Below are 6,000 nucleotides of genomic sequence, written 5' to 3'. Positions count from 1 at the left end.
TCATTAAAATTTCCCCTCAGTCTGTCTTTGAAGAGAGTATAGATTCAGGGTTATCAGTCATATCTTCGTAGATTCAGGGTTCTCAGTCATGTCTTCGTAGATTCGGGTTCTCAGTCATGTCTTCGTAGATTCAGGGTTCTCAGTCATATCTTCATAGATTATCTCAGTCATAGATTCAGGGTTCTCAGTCATATCTTCATAGATTCAGGGTTCTCAGTCATATCTTCATAGATTCAGGGTTCTCAGTCATATCTTCATAGATTCAGGGTTCTCAGTCATATCTTCATAGATTCAGGGTTCTCAGTCATATCTTCATAGATTCAGGGTTCTCAGTCATATCTTCGTAGATATCTTCATAGATCTTCAGGGTTCTCAGTCATGTCTTCGTAGATTCAGGGTTCTCAGTCATATCTTCATAGATTCAGGGTTCTCAGTCATATCTTCATAGATTCAGGGTTCTCAGTCATGTCTTCATAGATTCAGGGTTCTCAGTCATATCTTCATAGATTCAGGGTTCTCAGTCATATCTTCATAGATTCAGGGTTCTCAGTCATATCTTCATAGATTCAGGGTTCTCAGTCATGTCTTCATAGATTCAGGGTTCTCAGTCATATCTTCATAGATTCAGGGTTCTCAGTCATGTCTTCATAGATTCAGGGTTCTCAGTCATATCTTCATAGATTCAGGGTTCTCAGTCATATCTTCATAGATTCAGGGTTCTCAGTCATGTCTTCATAGATTCAGGGTTCTCAGTCATATCTTCATAGATTCAGGGTTCTCAGTCATATCTTCATAGATTCAGGGTTCTCAGTCATGTCTTCATAGATTCAGGGTTCTCAGTCATATCTTCATAGATTCAGGGTTCTCAGTCATGTCTTCATAGATTCAGGGTTCTCAGTCATATCTTCATAGATTCAGGGTTCTCAGTCATGTCTTCGTAGATTCAGGGTTCTCAGTCATGTCTTCATAGATTCAGGGTTCTCAGTCATATCTTCATAGATTCAGGGTTCTCAGTCATGTCTTCGTAGATTCAGGGTTCTCAATCATGTCTTCATAGATTCAGGGTTCTCAGTCATATCTTCATAGATTCAGGGTTCTCAGTCATGTCTTCGTAGATTCAGGGTTCTCAGTCATATCTTCATAGATTCAGGGTTCTCAGTCATGTCTTCGTAGATTCAGGGTTCTCAGTCATGTCTTCATAGATTCAGGGTTCTCAGTCATGTCTTCGTAGTCTTCGTAGATTCAGGGTTCTCAGTCATGTCTTCGTAGATTCAGGGTTCTCAGTCATATCTTCATAGATTCAGGGTTCTCAGTCATATCTTCATAGATTCAGGGTTCTCAGTCATATCTTCATAGATTCAGGGTTCTCAGTCATATCTTCATAGATTCAGGGTTCTCAGTCATATCTTCATAGATTCAGGGTTCTCAGTCATATCTTCATAGATTCAGGGTTCTCAGTCATATCTTCATAGATTCAGGGTTCTCAGTCATATCTTCATAGATTCAGGGTTCTCAGTCATATCTTCATAGATTCAGGGTTCTCAGTCATATCTTCATAGATTCAGGGTTCTCAGTCATGTCTTCGTATGAAAAACTCATTATACAACTGAATAAATTTTGTTCATAATCACAAGACAAACTCAAAGTACCAGTGACAGGATTACTATTATAATTGCTCTTATTATTATTGTTGTTACTTTTACTACTGTTATTATTAGTAGTAGTAGTAGATGGAGTAGTAGTAGTAGTATTTTGGGAAAGTGCTAAATCCGTAGGGGTGTTGAAGGCGGGAGGTGGGAGTGGATGACTGAGTTAAACTGTAACCACAGGAAGAGCAGGACAGATGCAGGCACTGCTTCATTATTTTTTTTTTTTTTTTTTTGCAAGATACAGCAAGCTTTGTTTCTTGATCTGTAGTGTATTTGAGTTGGTACATACACAGACATCTTTCAGCACACACACACACACACCAGTGAAGAGGCGGGGCCAGGAGATATGACTCGACCCCTGCAACCACAATTAGGTGAATATAATTAGGTGAATACACACACACACACACACACACACACACACACACACACACACATTCTTAACCCCAAACACACGTCAGCACACATTAACACTTCAGAACACACACAAACAATTCAGACCACATTCACACTTCAGGTCCCGGTGACTCAGTCTCAAAGTGGCGAAAGTTTCCACTTAGTGTAATGTTCGCCACATTAATATCGAGTAAAGTTCAGCTTGACTTTCAACTTTAGTTTTCCACTGAACTTCAGCGTCACTCCTGAAAGAACACAACGTCCAGCTCACAACTTGACACCACAAAAAATGTGAACGAGATGTTGTTGGTGTGGCGTAGTGCTGTTGACGCCATTAAGACCTCAAATTACATCTACCTGGACACAGGAGAGGACATTTCCGTCGACCCGAGTAACAGGGAGGCGCTAAACCGGTAGGTGTGCCGGCTAGGTGACCCAACATGACCTGAGGCTGTGACCACCTCGTCTGACCTGGCTCCACTGTGACCCACCACGCCCTCACTCTCCTGTAAATACAGGGAATGAATCAATTTGCGGGACGCTGTCGGTGTGACGGTGATTGTGGGCCGACAGAGAACACAAGAAAGTAATGAGAGTGACTTGCAGTGCTCCTTGCTAACTCCTTACCTAGAGGAGCAATATGTCTCTATCAAGGGCACAACCTCATCAATAAGACCTATTGATATAGGCGTCCCACAGGGCAGTGTCTTTATCCCTCTTCTCTTCCTATTATACATCAATAATCTCTCGTATGTATATTAGCAACTTGGACGTGTTCTCTTTGCCGAGGACACAAATTTTGTCATCTCCCACCAAAATCTAAATTCCCTCAGAAATATATACAAATGTATCCAGGTGTTGCTTATGTTCTTAGTTATCAACTTGTGAATATTATACCCGTGACCTGACCAGGTGTTGTCCACAACTACATATGCACACTCATGTGTTTGTCTGTTCTCTTTCTGCAGCCATTTGAATGGCACCCCTTGGCACTCTTGTTACTCACTTTATAACACTGTCTGGCACTTGACACCCATGTTACCCGAATGACACTGTCTGACACCTGGCACCCACGTTACTTGTATGACACTGACTGACACTTGACACTTATGTCACTTGTATGACTCTGCCTGGCACTTGACACTTATGTCACTTGTATGACACTGCCTAGCACTTGGCAACCATGTTACTTCTATGACACTGCCTAGCACTTGACACTCATGTTACTTGTATAACACTATCAGGCACTTGGCACTCATGTTTATTAAAATAAGGCAGCGCTAGTATTGTTCCACAAGCATTTAAGTTTTTGTCTCCAGGATGGCACTCAAAACAGTCACACAAGTGTCTGTGTATTGCTAGGATGAAAAGAGACAGCAGGTATAAGGAGACATGCCCATGCATCTCACCCTGTTTAGGGATTAAACCCGCGTCTTTTTTGGGTTGTGCGCTGAAAGCTCCTACAAAAAAGGCACAATACCGTGACTGGAACAATACACAAATAACTCGCACATAGGAGAGAGGAAAGCCAACGACGACGTTTCGGTCTGGTTTGTACCACTTACAAAGTCACACTAACACAGAAGAGTGAGGGAGACAGTATATATAGGCGAGGGAGACAGAGACGGGACCAAGAGAGGAAAAAAGAGAATTAGTGGTAATTGTAATGCTGGTAGTGGAAGTAGTAGTAGAAGCAATAGTTGGTAGTACAAAGTAGGGAGAGTAGTTTAGTAGCACAAGAGAGAAAGTGGAATGAAGGGTAAAAGAAGGCAATAGCAATGGTAGTAGCAATAGTGGTAGAAGTGGAGTGGCAGTCGCAGCCGTAGTCGTAGTGGGGTCAGTCTGACCTTTGTTTGATCCTACTATATTGAATCCTCTGAGTATCTCGTATGCCGTAATCATATCCTGCATGGTTCTCTACAGTGCTGCAAGGTTGATTTCCTGTGGCTTTGCTTCGTAGATCGTTCCTCATAGCTCCGGGACTAGTCTTGTTGTGAATCTTAGCTTTCTCAAGTTTTCTAGACATATAATCTCTGGACATATAATCTCTTCAAGATTCTTCTGCTTCTATCAACTTTGAACATTAAAATGGCATAAAATACCGACAGGTTGTTAGGTAAGACACATATGCAACAGTTAGGTATCTTTATTATGAAACGTTTCGCCTACACAGTAGGCTTCTTCAGTCAAGTACAGAAAAGTTGATAGAAGCAGAAGATACTTGAAGACGATGTAATCAGTCCATCGACTGAAGAAGCCTACTGTGTAGGCGAAACGTTTCGAAATAAAGTTACCTAACTGTTGCATATGTGTCTTACCTAACAACATATAATCTCAGGTGGTGATTCTATGTTGGTGCTGCGTAATCGGTCATGCCTCTCGCATACAATAATCGCGAACAAGCTACAAATGATGCCAAATAACCACAGGGGGAGGTGAATGATAGTTCTAGGCCTTTCGTGTTGCGATCATTACATCATCAGGAGTTTGCAATAATGCAGAAATAGAGCAAGAAATCCGGAAAGATACGTTCATATGAATGGCTCTCTCCAGAATGAGAGAGAGAATGAGAGTGCCACTCACTTGAACGGATCTATTTCCTGCTCTATTTCTGCAATATTGCAAGCTTCTGATGATGTGTTGATTGCAGCTTGAAAGGCCTAGAGCTATCATTCAATTACTCCCTTGTGGTTATTTTGCATACATAGGTTATTCAGCTTTTGTGCTCCGTAGGAGCTCAAGGGAGGTTCCTAGAGGGGCCTGGTGAGGGAATTGGATCTGTGCTCCCGTTCACTGAATTAAACCTAAATACCTTCCATCCCTCTCCCCCACAGACGCTGTATAATCCCTACGGGTTTAACTTCCCCATGATTATAATAATAATTATTATAAATGTCCTTCCAGTGCGTGTGTGTGTGCGTGTTGTGCATCTCTTCTTCCCTTTCCTGCTCCGATGGTCATAACCTTGCACCTTGCTGGGGTTAAAGTCCAATAAACACCTGTCTGTCCATTCTTGTAGACTGCAAAGGTCCTTCTTAACCTCCCCTGTCTTCCCCAGTATTTATTTTCCTTGTTAAGCTTGCGGTGTCAGGCGTGTCGTTTACAAGTACCAGGGGGAATGTCGTTCCGTTGTGAAGCACCGCTAGTCAGCGTTGGTCCAGCCTGACACCTCTACCCGAACCGTCACTCACTTTTTCCAGTGTGTGACACTTTTCCGACCGCAGCAGTAACTTGCCTTTGGTATACCTTTGATGAGTTTCGAGAGTCACACTACTCTCCGAGCCCGGCCATGGGCCAGGGTCGTCCAAATCTTCCACACGCTCTCTTGTGTTCTCTGCTGAATGTATCAGTAGGCCAACTGTTGTGTTCTCTACTGAATGTATCAGTAGCCTTACTGTTGTGTTCTCTACTGAATGTATCAGTAGCCTTACTGTTGTGTTCTCTACTGAATGTACCAATAGGCCTGCTGTTATGTTTTCTACTGAATGTATCAGTTACCTGGAGGTTATTCCGGGGATCAACGCCCCCGCGGCCCGGTCCATGACCAGGCCTCCCGATGGATCAGGGTCTAATCAACTAGGCTGTTACTGCTGGCCGCACGCAGTCCAACGTACGAGCCACAGCCCGGCTGATTCGGCACTGACTTTAGGTATCTGTCCAGCTCTCTCTTGAAGGCAGCCAGGGGTTTATTGGCAATTCCCCTAATGCTTGATGGGAGGCTGTTGAACAGTTTTGGGCCCCGGACACTTAGGGTGTTTTCCCTTAGTGTACCAATGGCGCCCCTACTTTTTATTGGGGGCATTTTGCATTGCCTGCCCAGTCTTTTACTTTCGTAGGGAGTGATTTCTGTGTGCAGATTTGGGACCATTCCTTCCAAGATTTTCCAAGTGTAGATTATGATATATCTCTCCCTCCTGCGTTCCAACGAGTACAAGTCAAGTGCTTCCAAGCGTTC

Source organism: Cherax quadricarinatus, chromosome 38 (assembly GCF_038502225.1).
Source record: "Cherax quadricarinatus isolate ZL_2023a chromosome 38, ASM3850222v1, whole genome shotgun sequence".
Classification (NCBI taxonomy): Eukaryota; Metazoa; Arthropoda; class Malacostraca; order Decapoda; family Parastacidae; genus Cherax; species Cherax quadricarinatus.
The sequence above is the reverse complement of the archived record's forward strand: the minus strand, read 5'-3'. Positions refer to the sequence as shown.